The sequence below is a fragment of the Henckelia pumila genome, chromosome 3, assembly GCF_033568475.1.
Source record: "Henckelia pumila isolate YLH828 chromosome 3, ASM3356847v2, whole genome shotgun sequence".
Lineage (NCBI taxonomy): Eukaryota > Viridiplantae > Streptophyta > Magnoliopsida > Lamiales > Gesneriaceae > Henckelia > Henckelia pumila.
In genome coordinates, this window is record NC_133122.1 from 168,236,302 (window position 1) to 168,253,356 (window position 17,055).

Here is a 17,055-nt window from a genome sequence, read left to right on the forward strand (position 1 = left end):
AAATTTCGCCTATTTTATGTCTTAGTAAATTACTTAAACAATCACTGATATTTGTCTGTTTCTTTTCAGTATTTCATAAAGATGAATTCGCGTAATCAACTTTTCTCGATCCTCGAACAAAATAAGTTGACTGGCGCAAACTATACGGAATGGTTCCGTAAGTTGAAGATTGTCTTGACTTCGGAGAAGATGCTCTACGTGTTAGAAAAATCTCCTCCGAAGGAAGCACCAGCTGACATAAGTCCGGAAGAGTTAGCCAAACTTGATACATGGTGGGACCATGATATCAAGGCCAAATGCTATATGCAAGCCTCGATGTCTGATGAACTCCAGAGGCGATTTGAGGACACCGTGAATGCTGCTGACATTCACGTACAACTCAAGGAACTTTTTGGGGCTTAATCGAGGGCTGAAAGGTTCGCTACTATAAAGGAGCTAATGACGTGTCGCATGCGTGAAGGGATTTCGGTCCGTGATCATGGGGTACGAGTGATTTGGCTCATACAGAAGTTGGTAACCCTTGATTTGGTGTTGGAGCATGAACTCAACGTGGACTTACTACTTCTGTCTCTTCCTTCTTCGTTTGACGGATTTGTGGTGAATTTTAATATGAACAAGATAGAGGCCTCCCTTGAAGAGATGGTCAATATGCTTGTGACATATGAATCCACATTAAAGAAGGATAAACCGGCTTTCTTGGTGGGCTCCTCTTCTTCTGCTAAGAAGGGGCCAAGTACAAAGGGTAAGAAACGTTCTGCCCCACCTAAGAAAATCGAACCCGAGAAGAAGTACAAGACAAAGGCTTCAAACATGGAAAAATCCAAGGATGTTTGCCATTACTGCAAGAAGCCCGGTCATTGGAAGCGTAACTGCAAGGAATATCTAGAGCAGTTGCGAACTGCGAAGGGTATGTTCTATATTGAAATAAATGTTTCACTTAATACTACTTCTTGGGTATTGGATACCGGATGTGGATCTCACATTTGCAATGATTTGCAGGTGATGACAAGAAGTCGCAGGCTTAGAATGGGTGAGACCCAGCTGAGGCTCGGAAATGGTTCCAGAGTTGAAGTTAAAGCTGTGGGAGATATTTATTTAATTTTGCAGAACGGTTTTAAGTTACTTTTGAGAGATGTTTTATTTGTTCCGGATTTGATTGAAAACATTATTTCTGTTTCTATGCTTGATAGAGATGGTTATTCTTGCAATTTTGTGAATGGGATTTGCAATATTTACAAGAATGAATGTTTGATTGGATATGGACAACTTGAAAACGATCTATATAACTTAAAACTAAAAGACGTTCCAATAAATTATGTTGATAAACCGGCAACAACAAACAAAAGGAAAATCGATAGTCAAAACCCGGCAAACCTTTGGCATGCTAGGCTAGGTCATATTTCCTCAAGGAGGATGAACAAGCTAGTGGGAGAGGGCATGTTTGATATGTCTGATATTAACTCTCTACCTACTTGTGAATCCTGCCGGAAAAGAAAAATGACTAAATCTCCTTTTAAGGGGAAACCTGAGCGTAGTCAAAATCTGTTGGATTTTATCCATACAGATGTTTGTGGTTCATTTAGAGTTGGTACTCAATATGGCCACACCTACTTCATTATCTTTACTGATGATTATTCTAGGTATGGGTATTTATATTTAATGAAATATAAGTCTGAAGCATTTGAAAAGTTCAAAGAGTTCAAGGCTGAAGTAGAAAACAAGCTAGGTAAAAGTATTAAAGCACTTCGATCGGATCGAGGTGGAGAATACTTAAGTACCGAGTTTTTGGACTATCTAAAAGAGAATGGGATTCTCTCTCAGTGGACTCCTCCTATGACACCACAGCTGAATGATGTATCGGAGCGTCGTAATCGAACTTTGTTGGACATGGTTCGATCCATGATGAGCTTCACTGAGCTTCCACCTTCGTTTTGGGGCTATGCGCTTGAAACGGCGGTATTGTTGTTGAACAACGTCCACACTAAAGCAGTGGACAAAACACCATACGAGTTATGGAATGGCAAAGCTCCTAAGTATTCGTACTTGAGGATTTGGGGATGTCCTGCTTACGTGAAGCGGACAGTGGGAGATAAGTTGGATAGTCGATCCAGCTTATGTTATTTTTTAGGGTATCCGAAGAATTCAATCGGATATTATTTCTATTATCCTGCTGAAACAAAGGTGTTTGTTTCAAGGAATGCCACCTTCTTGGAGAAGGAGTTCTTATTGGATAAGAAAGGCGAGATGATGGAACTCGAAGAAATTCGAGAAGAACCAGAAATACAAAATAACGATCCTACACCTCAGGAACCATTGATAGACACGCCTGTACCTAGAAGATCCGAGAGGACTTCTAGACCTCCTATTCGATATGGTCTTCTTCTTGAAGGGGATCAAGATGAACCCGATGTTGGATGTGATCCAAGAAACTTCAAGGAAGCAATTTCTGATGCGGATTCAAATTTATGGCTTGAAGCTATGCAGTCGGAAATAGATTCGATGCATACAAACCAAGTTTGGTCTTTAGTAGATCCTCCCGATGGAATTGTTCCAATAGGGTGTAAATGGATCTACAAGAGAAAGCTAGGGCCTGATGGTAAGGTATTGACCTACAAGGCGCGATTGGTGGTGAAAGGTTATACTCAAAGACAAGGAGTTGACTATGATGAAACCTTTTCACCAGTTGCAATGTTCAAGTCCATAAGAATCCTTATTGCCATAGCTGCTTGGTATGACTATGAGATATGGCAAATGGATGTGAAGACTGCTTTTCTTAATGGAGATATTAAGGAAGAAATCTATATGAATCAGCCTGAGGGTTACACATCCATGGGAAGCGAGCATAAGGTATGCAGGCTTCAGAGATCAATTTATGGTCTAAAACAAGCATCAAGAAGTTGGAACCAGAAATTTGATGAAACAATAAAGGATTTTGGTTTCATCAAGAACCCGGAGGAACCATGCGTGTACAAAAAAGTAGTTAAGGATGCTGTGACATTCTTAGTACTTTATGTTGATGACATCCTACTCATTGGGAATGACGTAGGGATGTTGCAGTCAACAAAGATATGGTTATCAGGTAGATTCTCGATGAAGGATTTGGGTGAGGCATCCTATATTCTAGGGATACAGATCTATAGAGATAGATCTAAGAGAATGATAGGACTCACTCAATCAACCTACATCGACACCATATTGAAACGGATGTTGCAGTCAACAAAGATATGGTTATCAGGTAGATTCTCGATGAAGGATTTGGGTGAGGCATCCTACATTCTAGGGATACAGATCTATAGAGATAGATCTAAGAGAATGATAGGACTCACTCAATCAACCTACATCGACACCATATTGAAACGGTTTTCAATGGATGGGTCCAAGAGAGGACATCTACCCATGTGTCATGGAGTTTCTCTATCCAAGTCTATGTGTCCCAAGACTGATGAAGAGATAGAGAAAATGACACATGTACCATATGCGTCAGCCATAGGTAGTATCATGTATGGGATGATATCTACTAGACCGGATGTAGCATTTGCTCTGAGTGTCACGAGCAGATATCAAGCTAATCCCGGTCAAATGCATTGGAAAGCCGTGAAGGACATTCTTAAGTACTTACGAAGGACTAAGAATATGTTCATGGTATATGGAGGAAGAGAACTAAAATTGGAAGGCTATACCGACTCTAGCTTCCAAAGTGACGTGGATGACTCGAAGTCAACCTCTGGATTTGTGTTCATGCTCAATGGCGGTGCTGTCTCTTGGAAGAGTTCCAAGCAGGACACCACAGCGGATTCCACCACTGAGGCAGAATACATTGCAGCATCAGCTGCTGCTAAAGAGGCCGTTTGGATGAGGAATTTCGTCCAAGAGTTGGGCGTTATTCCTGAAGTTGTTGGTCCAGTCCCGGTGTACTGTGACAACACGGGTGCCGTTGCTCAGGCAAAGGAACCAAGGTCTCATCAAAGATCCAAACACGTACTGAGGAAATACCACATCCGGGAGATTGTGGAAAGAGGAGACATCACTGTCGAAAGAGTGGCCTCTGCAGACAATATCGCTGATCCACTTGCTAAGCCCTTGCCAGGACCATTATTTGACAAACATCGCGAAGCAATGGGTCTAAGTAGTATGACTAGTTGGCTTTAGGGCAAGTGGGAGATTGAAAGAGTGGGTGCCCGGTGAGCCAACTTGTGGCTAAGGGCTTTGATGACTCTTTGTATAAACAATCTTTTGTTTAATATAATTTACACTTTTATTAATGGCAATGACTTTATCTTTCTTCATATTGTTATATTGTGATATACTATTGTTGTTTTGATAAAGACCTTGAATATACTATAGTGTATGTAAGATGTGGTAGAACATGGAGATGTCTATCATGAAACACATCTTATAGTCACTGTATATTCTAAACTATTCCTAGTCGATTGAGCCGTCCGATAATAAGGATAAGGATCGCTCGAGTTTGAGACTAGCATTTGCGATGCAGAGTACCACGTTTCATTGGTAAGGAACATAGAGATGTTCGAAGCATGAAAATGTATATTCATATGATGAATGATCGAACTACCCTATCCGGACTTTCCAAGTGGTTATCACTTATCGAGTGGATAAAGTCCGCGGTTTTGGTTGTACACCATTAGTCCTTACTACTTGAAACATCATTGAGACTCTATATGCTAGTACTGTGCTTTGACTCGTTTACCGACTCTATTGGGGTCATCAGGTGTCGGGATTGGGTACAGTTACAACACATATAGGAGTCGATGCTTTGTTGTCAAGGATTCACCACATACTTGCGAGTGTGGATATCCTATGCGATCTGAGGAGATATTAGTGTGACGAATCTCTGGCCAGAGTACATGATGTGTTTTAAGAAATGGTTTCTTAGTAACACATGCGATGTCACTATTTGATCTTCAAGATGTATTGCATAGTTATCGAATCTCGAACGACTCTCGATATACTAATGGTTGTTGATTCGATCGGGATATATGGATGAAGGGACCGTACTGTACGCTAACCAAAATCTATTGGTTCTTGCAGGAACTATCAGTGATACCTAGGGAATCATGGGGCGATGTTGCTAGGCGCTCTTACCATGATTCGATGGGCAAGTCGGAAATTGTTGTTCCGAGTCACAAGGAGTTGTGAGCCCACGGCTAGCTGTATCCCTGAACCATTGAGGGTCACACAGAGTAATGGATTTTTAATCCCCGTTGAGATAGTTAAATTTAAAGAGTTAAATTTAATGAACAAAGAAGTTGGACTTCTTAATTATGAGTAGAGGAGTAAGATTTCCTAAAATGACATAGGGATGGGCATTTTTGGAAATCACTGAATTCGGATTCAGAAAAATTTATCTTGACTTTAAAAGGTGCAGAAATGGTTTCTGTGCACATTGGTGAAATCGGTTTATCAATCGGAGTCACGATGAATTTTATATTAATTTCTGAACATGCGGGCTTTGCTTGTCGGGCTTGAACTTATGACTAATGGGCCCTAAGCTGTTAGTGGCCTACATTATAAATAAGTTATTGCAGTACAGAAATTACACACAACAGGTCAAAAAATTTTCGAAAAACCCTAGTCTTTTTCTCAGTAGTGGCCGTCCCCCTTCTCCCATCTGCTCGGAAAATTCAGTCTGTGAATTTTGAATTGCAGTCTGGTTTAACGGATCAAATTCGTTATTCTCTTCGTAGAAACTTCTGATAGATTTTCTAGTGCAATCTATCAGAGGGATTAAATATCCGTTCGTGGACCTGATTGAAGAACAGTTCGTCCATCAGTTCCAGGGATATACAACAAGAGCAGAGCAATCTGTTGGTGTCCATAATCTCGCTTTGAGATTGGAGGTAAAAATTTTATAATCGTTATTTAATTTTTACACACACAATTTAATCGTAAGGTTGATACCCATTATGGAATCGTTCCATATAAAATTTTTAAACTTCCGCTGCACCGGGTATCAATCATGATTGATCTGATCGCCGCGTTCTACAACATTTTCTTCAATAGCTATACCTCTTCAATCATGACTGTGAAAAGAGTTTCGGAGTCCTGAAGGAAAGGTTAGTATCTACACCAGTACTAGTGCTACCCGAGGGAGGAAAAGAATTTGCAATTTATAGTGATGCATCAAAGGAAGGTTTGGGATGCGTGCTAATGCAAGAAGGGAGAGTGATCGCCTACGCATCTAGACAGCTGAAACCTCATGAGCAAAACTACCCCACTCATGATCTTGAGTTAGCAGCAGTGGTGTTCGCACTGAAAATTTGGAGACATTACCTCTACGGTGCAAAGTGTGAAATTTTCACTGATCACCAAAGTCTCAAGTATTTATTCACGCAAAAGGAGCTGAATATGAGACAAAGAAGATGGATCGAACTCTTAAAAGATTACAATCTAATCATAAGCTACCATCCAGGTAAGGCCAATAAAGTGGCTGACGCCTTGAGTCAAAAGAACATGAGCAAGAATATTCTAGCTTCATTAACAGCTCAACCGTGTCTTTGTGAAACAGTCAAGTTCATCCAAGACCTAGATCCGTCGTTGGTTAAGTTCAAGGAGCAAATCAAGGAGGGTAAGTTACCAGACTTTCAAGTGGATGATAAAGGAATTCTATGGATGAAAGGACGACTGTGGGTACCAGACGCCAGTGACCTTCGGAATGAAGTCCTGTCTGAAGCACACAAATTGAAGTTCTCAGTTCATCCGGGGAGTACAAAAATGTATAGAGACCTAAAAAGGAATTTTTGGTGGAATGGAATGAAGAAGGATGTCGCAGAATTTGTCTCTAAGTGTCAAGTATGCCAACAGGTTAAAGCCGAACATCAGCGACCTGGATAGTTACTCCAACCATTAAAAATCCCGGAATGGAAATGGGAGCACATTTCCATGGATTTTGTAGTGGGACTCCCTGAATCAAAGCAGAGGCATGATGGTATTTGGGTGATCGTAGATAGACTCACAAAATCTGCGCATTTCCTACCAGTACGCATGAAGTATAGTTTGGACAAATTAGCTACGCTATATATGGATAATATAGTACGGCTACATGGGGTTCCAGTTAGTATCTTGTCTGACAGAGATCCAAGATATGTATCGTGCTTTTGGAAGAGCTTTCAGCAAGCTATGGGGAGTAAAGTTACACTCAGTACGGCTTATCACCCTCAAACTGATGGCCAAACTGAGAGGACAATCCAAACCCTTGAAGATATGTTGCGGGCATGTGCCCTGGATTTCAGCAAAAATTGAAGCGAACATTTACCTTTAATTGAGTTTGCTTACAACAACAGCTACCATAGCAGCATTGGAATGGCTCCGTATGAAGCACTGTATGGGAGAAAATGTCGTTCACCTCTTTATTGGGATGAAGTCGGGGAGAAGGCTGTTATCGAACCCGAAATTATTCAAGAGACAGTGGGAAAGGTTGCAATAATCAAGGAGAAACTTAAAGCTGCAAAAGATCGCCAGAAAAGTTGGGCGGACTTAAAAAGGAGACCCTTGGAATTTGAAGTAGGCGAAAAGGCTTACGTCAAACTTTCACCTATGAAAGGAGTCGTGAAATTTTGCAAAGCTGGAAAATTGAACCCAAGATATGTGGGACCATTTGAGATCCTCGAAAAAGTAGGAACATTAGCATATCGACTAGCTTTACCACCTGCTATGTCAAGAGTTCACAATGTGTTCCATGTGTCGCAGCTAAGAAAATATGTTCCCAACTCAAGTCATATTTTGGACGCAGAGCCACTAGTGACTGATGGAAATCTGAATGAAGAGCTGAAATATGAAGAAGTCCCTATTCGAATAGTGGATACCATGGACCAAGTCCTTAGGCGAAGGACAATTCCTTATGTCAAAGTACAATGGTCAAAACACACTGAAAGAGAAGCTACTTGGGAGTTGAAAGAAAAGATGCAGGAGAAGTATCCCTATTTATTTGAAGAGCAAGTTAACTCAAGTTTCGAGGACAAAACTTCTCATAAGGAGGGAGGAATGTGAACACCCAAAACTTGGCCTGCAAGTATGCATCAATATGGAAGGGTCTCTCAAATTATGCAGAGTATAATATTACCTTTTTTTTCAAGATCTGATGATCGATAATTTGGACACAAATCAAGGTAATTTCAAAAATTTAAATCAAGGAGATTTTCTTCCTCCTTTTTGGCCGATTATTGGCCTCCTATTTAAGTACAAGAACCGTCTCCCTTCACCACTATCACTCTCGTGCAAATTCTTCGGCAACACACCTCCAAAAATCCTCACAGCCTCGAGTTCTGAACCATGCTGCAAAGTTGAAGCCTGTCCACTTCTTTTCCCTTATTCACGTTAGTACAAAGCTGCAAGTGGGTTGGAGTGTGCAGAATTCTTGCATCTTTTATTTTGAAGGTGGGTCCACTCTATTTTATTAATTTCAAAAATAAAGACTAGCAATTTAGAGTTTTAATATGTATATTTTTCCCTTAGCTTCGAAGTGGTGGTCTAGGAATTTGAAAGAGAGTGCTCAAGAGATAGTCCAAAGAAGTTTCCTAACCTTTCGAGACTTTCAAGTCTGAACTTTTCGAATTGTGATTTCCCAGTTTTGGGTTCAAGCCTCGCCAATTCAAGTTATCCGATTTCGCACGTGTGACGGTAAGTGGGCTTATGCTTTAAAATTATATGTATGATTTAAAATTTGATCGCTCATGTTAATCGTTGGAATTTTGCTATTTAATATTGTTCATGATAATGATTTGCTGAAAAAAATGTTTTGACACTGTTATGAATCGAATTAGGAGTGGAAAGGGAATTTCTGAACCATGTTATGTTATGGCCCTGATACGGTGGGTATAATAACCGTTCTATGACCTCACCCCTTAAAGGGATTACATATAGGGGACTGATCAGTTAGCCACGAATAATGAGAGGAATTTCAGTGTCTTGTCAAAGATTATGTTATGTCATGTCAAATATGTTATGATGTTATTTATGCTATGCTATGCTATGTTGAGACATGATATGAAATGTTTATGATTTAAATTAATTCATGAGTTTTTGAAATAAATATATATATATATATGTATATATTTTGGTATGATCGATCGGCCCCCACTTGTTGAGTGTTTCCCAAAACACTCACCCCTTACTTTTCCCTCCCAGATTATGAAGATGATGATGTAGAAGTTGAGCAAGATATGTTTTGGGGATGGTGATAGATGACCAATAAGACTAAATTTCGCTATGTTTATTTTTGGGATTTTTAGCATTAATGTTTTATTATTAAGTTTTTAGACGCTTCCGCATTTGTTTTGTTATTTTGGATTTATCGAGTTGTAAAGACAATGTTTTGGAGTTTATTTATGATAATAAACTGGTTTGGTTTATACTGTACTACGAGGCTGGTTGTTTTATAATTTTTGTGAATTTGAAACAACGCCGGTGGCACGTCTCGGTCTCGGGGCGTGACAACAAGACTCTAAAAGACCACCAAAACCTATGTTCTAGCAGAAAGCAATATCAAAGAAACACAGATCACGCCCTGCACAGATTTGTGCTCATGCGAAATGGCAGCCCACAACAACTAAGCCCAATAACAGATGTAAAATTAGCTAATGTAGTGGAAATCAAAACCCACCCTAGTCAAAGCAATCGCAACTTGTTCGTGAATAATAAAAGTTGGAGAATAATAAAAGTTTTCGGGAACATTGGTTACCTTCTTGGCATATTTTGGCACGGCTTGGTGGATGCTCACAACAGTGGAAAGCTCTGTGACCCGTCAAAACTTCCCCAACCATTCTCGAAAACAAATCGGCACTCATAATCCCGGTCGTCTTCTTGACTCATTCAGGATGGAACTCGAACATGGAGAGTATTTCAGAAGGCTTACCAATTATTTGCTTTTTCTGGTAATTTTTCGCGGAGCAGCAGACGAATTGAAGATCGAGGGGGATGTGACGCGGGCGAATATCGCGAAGAAGGTGAGAGCTTTGATGGGGATCTAGGGTTCAATCGATTTCTTTGAGAGCCGGATAGCTGTAGTATATTTAATTATATTTATTTCTTTAGATTTTAAACAAAATAAAGAGTTGTAGTATAAAAAGCGTTGTAAAAGAAATAAAAAAAGAAATAAAAAAACGCACATCCACAACATTTTTGAATAAAGTGTTGTAAAAGAAATAAAAAAAACGCTCATCCACAACGCTTTTTAAAAAGCGTTGTGGATGACAAAAAAAATGTTGTCTTTTATATATTAAAAAAACAAAGACAACACTTTCTCATAAAAGCGTTGTGTTTCTTTTTTTAACAACGCTTTTTGTAAAAAGCGTTGTCTTTCAACTGTTGTCAATGATCATTTTTGTTGTAGTGAATATTATTCTCACCGGATTTATTCGGCTGTTGTCTTATCTTTGTATGTGTGCTTGGCAACAGGTGGGGCAGGACCGAGTCAGAGATCGCATGACTAGATGGTTGAGTTGATAGAAGTGAGGACTTGGTGTTTTAGAAGTCGAATATGTAATCGAACTTGGATTGTATTCGAACTCGATAAGTATTGTATTGCATTGAATAAGCTAGACTGAAGCATGTTCTACTAGTTTGAGATTGTATAACTCTAGAACTATCTTGTATTGGATTATGCATGTTGATTGGAGTTGAGTTGGTAAGCTTATTTTTTGGAATTCTTTGTTCAGAGCTGTCACCGCTCGATCTGTTGAGTTTGACCGATCGAGCGAGAGAGTTTATTCCGCTTTCTGTTTTTCAAAAATCTTGCCCGCTCGATCGGTTGAACTTTACCGATCGAGCGGAGCTTTTCTTGAGGCAGGAAGCAGGGTGTGAAAACTTGCTCGCTTGATCGGTTGAATTTTATCGATCGAGCGAGACACTGTTCTCTTAAAAAAAATTTCCTTTATTTGCTTTTAATCTTGGATCTTGTATGCTTAGTTATTGTTTAACCAAAGATTGGATGTTTAGAACCGAGGTCCTCACATTAAGTGGTATCAGAGCGATAAGATTCTTGGACTGAATTAGAGTGAGCGGGGTAGATTGAGTCTTCTTGAACTAATCTCTCACATGTGTTTGAGTTATTTAATTGTTTCATTAAATACCATGCAAGCATGCTTTATTAATTGAGAATTATTTGAATTACATGATTATGTGATTTAAGTTTATAAAGCATGATTTACTTGAGATATCAATTGCTTGGATTCCTGGATCTATTTCGAATCTTCTCGAGATGGTGGAATCATTTGAGAAAGAGGTATTGGGCACCAAATGGAATCGATGGAATTGGATTATCTGTGTCCTAACTCTTGATTATCAGATTATGGGTCCTCGAAGAGTGTTAAATAGGAACCCACCGCCAGTTGTTCCTCCGAATGAGGATCCGCCTGCAGTCACTCCTCCGAATGAACAGGGAAGTAGAGTGATAGATCAGATGGATGCCACAGCTACGCCTATGGAAACCTTACTGAAGAGTTTCAATCTTTTCGACCCCCGCTTCTGAAGGGTACGGAGAATCCAGTTGACTGCGAGAGTTGGTTGGACGACATAGATCAGCTTTTTGATTCTCTGGACTATTCTGTTGACCGCAGAACCAGGTTGGTTATTCATCAGCTACGGGGTGTTGCTAAGAACTGATGGATCTCGACTAAGAGAGCTATTGAAAATCGGGGTACAGCTATTAACTGGAATCTTTTCAAATTTGAGTTTTATAAGCGGTTCTTTCCAGTTTCGTACCGAAAGGATAAGGGTGCCGAGTTCGCTAATCTGAAACAAGAGAAATTGAATATCGAGGATTATGTTGCCAAGTTTGACAGCTTAATGAGGTTTGCACCTCACATTGCCGACAACGAAGAAGCTAAAGCCGATCAATTCATCAACGACTTGAATCTTGATATATTTACTCTTGTGAATACTGGGAGGCCCAATAACTTTGCGGATGCAATGGATCTGGCCAAGGGTGCTGAGGCAGGACTGATGAGGCAGAGGGGGAATCAGTTTGCACCTTAGAAACATCAGAGACAGTTTCAAGCACAACCGTCTCACTATCAGAACCCACCACCAAGATCTGAGGGTGGTAACATTGGAGGCAATAGGAATGATTACTTTTGTCCCAAGGGAAAGCAGTTTAAGAATTCTGGGAGCAGTTCTTCAAGTTCAGGTGGCTCGAAGCAGTATAGTTCAAGACAGAGTTCAGGATTTTCTGGAGCGGTTTGTAACAAGTGTGGAGGTCGCCACTCCAGTGATCAGTGTAGGGGTGTGTCTAGGAGTTGTTATATCTTTCAGCAGTCTGGACACTACGCGAGATTCTGTCCTCAGCGTGTTCCTGAGAGATCACAGGGTGGAAGTTTGTCGATACCACAGCTCAGCCTGAGATGCAGGCATCTGCTGTACATTCCTTTCAGCCACAACAGTAGAGTTGACAGGGAGGTGGACAGAACCCAAGTCAGCCTCCTAGACTGCAGGCTAGAGTTTTTGCTTTGAATGAGGATCAGGCTCAGGAAGCACCTGATGACGTTATAGCAGGTAACTGTTCAATATTTGGTTATCCTGTTCATGTTTGGGTGCATCTCACTCTTTTATTTCTGAAAAATTTGTTTTGATGCATGACTTGCCTTGCGAGCCTTTTCCTACTGTAGTTTCTATTACTTCAACTTTGGGTGGAGGAATTTTTTCTGTGATGTTAGTCAGGAACTGTGAACTACTTTTTGATGGGAATGTGAATGATTTTGATTGTATTGTACTTGGGTTATCCGATTTCGATTACATTGTTGGTATAGATGTTTTGACCAAGTACAGGGCTACAGTCGATTGTTTCCAGAAGGTAGTCAGGTTCAGATCGAAGAGGGCAGAGGAGTGGAAATTCTTTGGTAAGGGTTCTCGATCCAAAATTCTTTTGATATCTGTTTTGTCTATGACTCGACTGTTACAGAGAGGAGCAGAGGGATTTCTGATTTATGCAATGGATATTTTGAAGTCTAGCCCTGGGTTGACTGACATACCAGTGGTTAGAGAGTTTCCTGACATATTTTCGGATGAGATTCCTGGATTACTGTCTATTCGTGAGGTAGAATTCAATATAGAACTGTTGTCAGGTACTCAACCGATTTCCAAGGCTCCATATCGAATGGCTCCAATCGAATTGAAGGAATTGAAGGAGCAGTTGGAGGATTTGATTGCCAAGGGATACATTCGACCTAGTGTATCGCCTTGGGGTGCTCCGGTACTTTTCGTTCGAAAGAAAGATGGTTCTATGAGACTCTGCATCGACTACCGCCAACTGAATCAAGCGACGGTAAAGAACAGGTATCCTTTACCTCGAATAGATGACCTCTTTGATCAACTGCAGGGTTCTTGTGTTTATTCGAAGATTGATTTGAGGTCCGGATATCATCAGCTGAGGGTTCGTAATGAAGACGTTCCTAATACTGCGTTTAGATCAAGGTATGGCCACTTTGAGTTCATTTTCATGCCGTTCGGTTTGACAAACGCTCCAGCAGTATTTATGGGTTTGATGAACCGTATCTTTCAGTGTTATTTGGATGAGTTTGTTATTATTTTCATTGATGATATCCTTATGTATTCAAAGAGCCGTACTGACCATGCAGAGCACTTGAGGATCGTCTTACAGGTTTTGAGGACGAAGCAGTTGTATTCCAAGTTGTCAAAGTGGGAATTATGGTTGGACCGAGTCGTCTTTCTCGGTCACATGATCTCTGGAGATGGGATTTCTGTTGATCCCAGCAAGATCAAAGCGGTTATGAACTGGCGTAGGCCGACTTCTGTGCCTGAGATCCGAAGTTTCATGGGTTTAGCGGGTTACTATCGTAGATTCATCCAGGGTTTCTCTTCTATTGAAAAGAAAATTAACAAGCTGACTCAAAAGAATGCACCTTTTGTTTGGACTGAAGAGTGCGAGACTAGTTTTGTTGAGCTGAAGAAGAGATTGACCAGTGCTCCGATTCTTTCTATTCCTTCAGGTACTGGAGGTTTTACCATTTATTGCGATGCTTCTCTTCTAGGTCTTTGATGTGTTCTTATGCAGATGAAGCATGTGATAGCGTATCCATCGAGGCAATTGAAGCCACATGAGCCTCGATATTTGATTCATGATCTTGAGCTCGCTGCGATTGTGTTTGCGTTGAAGATTTGGCGTCACTATCTTTATGGTGAGTCATTCGAGATCTTTTCTGACCATAATAGCCTGAAATATTTGTTTTCACAGTCCGAACTGAATATGAGACAGAGGAGATGGCTAGATTTGTTGAAGGACTTCGACTGTGAAATCAAGTATTATCCGGGGAAGTCGAATGCTGCTGCTGATGATTTGAGCCAAAAACTTTCTTTATCTTTTTATACTATCGGTGTTTCTCAGTTGATCGAAGACTGTTGCACTTCTGGTTTGGAGTTTGAATCAGATAGGAGGTCTATCAGAGTGTTTGCTATTCAAGCCGAGCCAGAGTTATTTGTGTTGATCAAAGAAGCACAGAAATCCGATTCGAGCATCCAGAATTCGATAGAGAAAGTCAGATCGGGACATCATTCTGAGTTTCAGGTCAGGGATGATATCTTGTTTGTGAATAATCGCATTGTTGTGCTTGATATTCCTGAGTTGAGACAGCTTATTCTTCGAGAGGCACATTGCAGTCGATTTAGTGTTCATCCTGGTGGCCGGAAGATGTATAACGATCTAAAGAGTCGGTTATGGTGGAAGAATATGAAGAGCAATTTCACAAAGTTTGTATCCCGACATTTGAACTGTGAGCAGGTGAAAGTAGAGAGGAAGCGGCCTGGTGGTCTGTTGCACAGTTTATCCATTCCAGAGTGGAAGTGAGATCACATTTCGATGGATTTTGTCACGAAGCTACCGCGATCAGTCCGTGGATGTGATGCTATCTGGGTAGTGATTGACCGACTGACGAAATCTTCCTGTTTTATTCTGTACAGGATGACTTATTGTCATGATCAGATGGCCGAGTTGTATGTCAAGGAGATTTTTAGATTGCACGGTGTGCCGAAGTCGATTGTTTCTGATCGAGATCCTCGGTTTACTTCTCATTTCTGGCACAGTATTCAAGAGGCTCTTGGTACTCGATTGCATCTAAGTACAACATATCATCCTCAGACCGACGGTCAGTCTGAGTGGACAATTCAGGCTCTTGAGGACATGCTACGAGCCGTGGTGCTTGATTTTGGCGCCAGTTGACAGGATTCGTTGCCTTTGGTCGAATTTTCGTACAACAACAGCTTTCAGACGAGTATTGGTATGACACCTTTCGAAGCGTTGTACGTGAAGAAGTGCAGATCTCCTTTGTACTGGGATGAGATTTTTGAGTCGCCTGACTTGGGACTAGATATGATTCGTGACATGTCTGAGCAGGTAAAGATGATTCGATTGAGAATGAAGACGACAAAAGACAGACAGGTGAAGTATGCGAATATCAGACGCAGACCTCTATCTTTTGATCAGGGAGATCGAGTATTTCTGAAGATTTCTCTTTTTAGAGGCACTGTTCGATTCGAGAAGCGAGGGAAGTTGTCTTCGAGGTTCATTGGACCATACGAGATTCTGGAGAAGATAGGCAATCTTGCCTACAGATTAGCTCTTTCTCCTTCTTTATCTGGTATTCACGACATTTTTCACGTCTCTATGTTGCGGAAATATCACCTTGATCCTTCTCATATTCTTCAACCTGAAGAAGCCGAGCTTGACGAGTCGCTGAGCTACTTCGAGAAACCTATTCATATTCTTGATCGAAAGGAAAATCAACTTAGGACCAAGTCGATTCCATTAGTGAAGGTTCAGTGGAGTCCTCACGGAGTCAAGGAAGCGACTTTGGAGACAGATCTGATATGAGGCAGCGATTTCCAGAGTTATTCGGATGACTTGAGTTCTTCTTGCTGTCTTTGTCCTTTATTCTATCTTATGTGATTGATTCTTATTGATTTCGAAGACGAAATCTCTTCTTAGAGGGGAAAAATTGTAACGACCTAAATTTATCTTAATTGAGTTTATTTGAGATAATCGGAGATTACAGAATTCAGGAGTCGACTTGATTTTGATCAGGGACTATTTTGCAATTTTCGGATTTTTCAGGGACTAAAATGCAAAATTGGGATTTGTTATATTATTTGGTCTTGGAATTCATTTGACCAAGTCTTGTTTCTTCCTCTTCCTCTTCATCCCCTCCAACTCGTTTCTCTCCATTAGAGGCGCCTCCCAAGTTTTTCAAGCTTTGTGATTTCGGTTTTTGCTCGATCCGTCCGTTAGAATTTATTTCTGAGGGAAGATTCGCGATCCCGACTACGAGAGCTCGTAAGTTTTTCTTTGATCAGATACATTTTATTTTTTAGATGAAGTTGGAATTCAATTTTTTTCGGGTATGATGTTCTTGAGTTAGATCTTATCGTATATTCTCAGTCGGAATTGGAAAAAAACGTCGTTCGGATTTGTTATGAATTTTCTTGTGATTTTTGAAAGTTGGAGTTTTGAGATTTTATGGGTTTGAGTCTTTATTGATGATTTGATATTGATTTGAGTTGGTATCGATATTATACTATTGTCTACATTTCCGCTTTGATCAAAATATAGTCGTTATGCCGCCGGTTTGAGTTTTGAAATTATCGATCGATTGTGTTGTTGTATCGTATTCGAATTGAGTTGTTGAATTGATTTTGAAGACGGTAGTGTATTGTACTCCTTAACTTTTGATTGTATTCGAATAGCTTTTGAATCGAATCATCTTTTGATTGCTCAGGATTGGAACTTGCGATCAAAGAAAGATATAAGACGACATTGGATGGAATAGGATGTTGGAGAACTGCGATCAGATCAATCAGAATTGATACCCGGTGCAGCGGAAGTTTAAAAATTTTATATGGAACGATTCCATAATGGGTATCAAAACTTAACGATTAAATTGTGTGTGTAAAAATTAAATAACAATTATAAATTTTTACCTCAAATCTCGAATCGAGATTATGGACACCAACAGATTGCTCTGCTCTTGTTGTATATCCCTGGAACTGATGGACGAACTGTTCTTCAATCAGGTCCACGAACGGATATTTAAT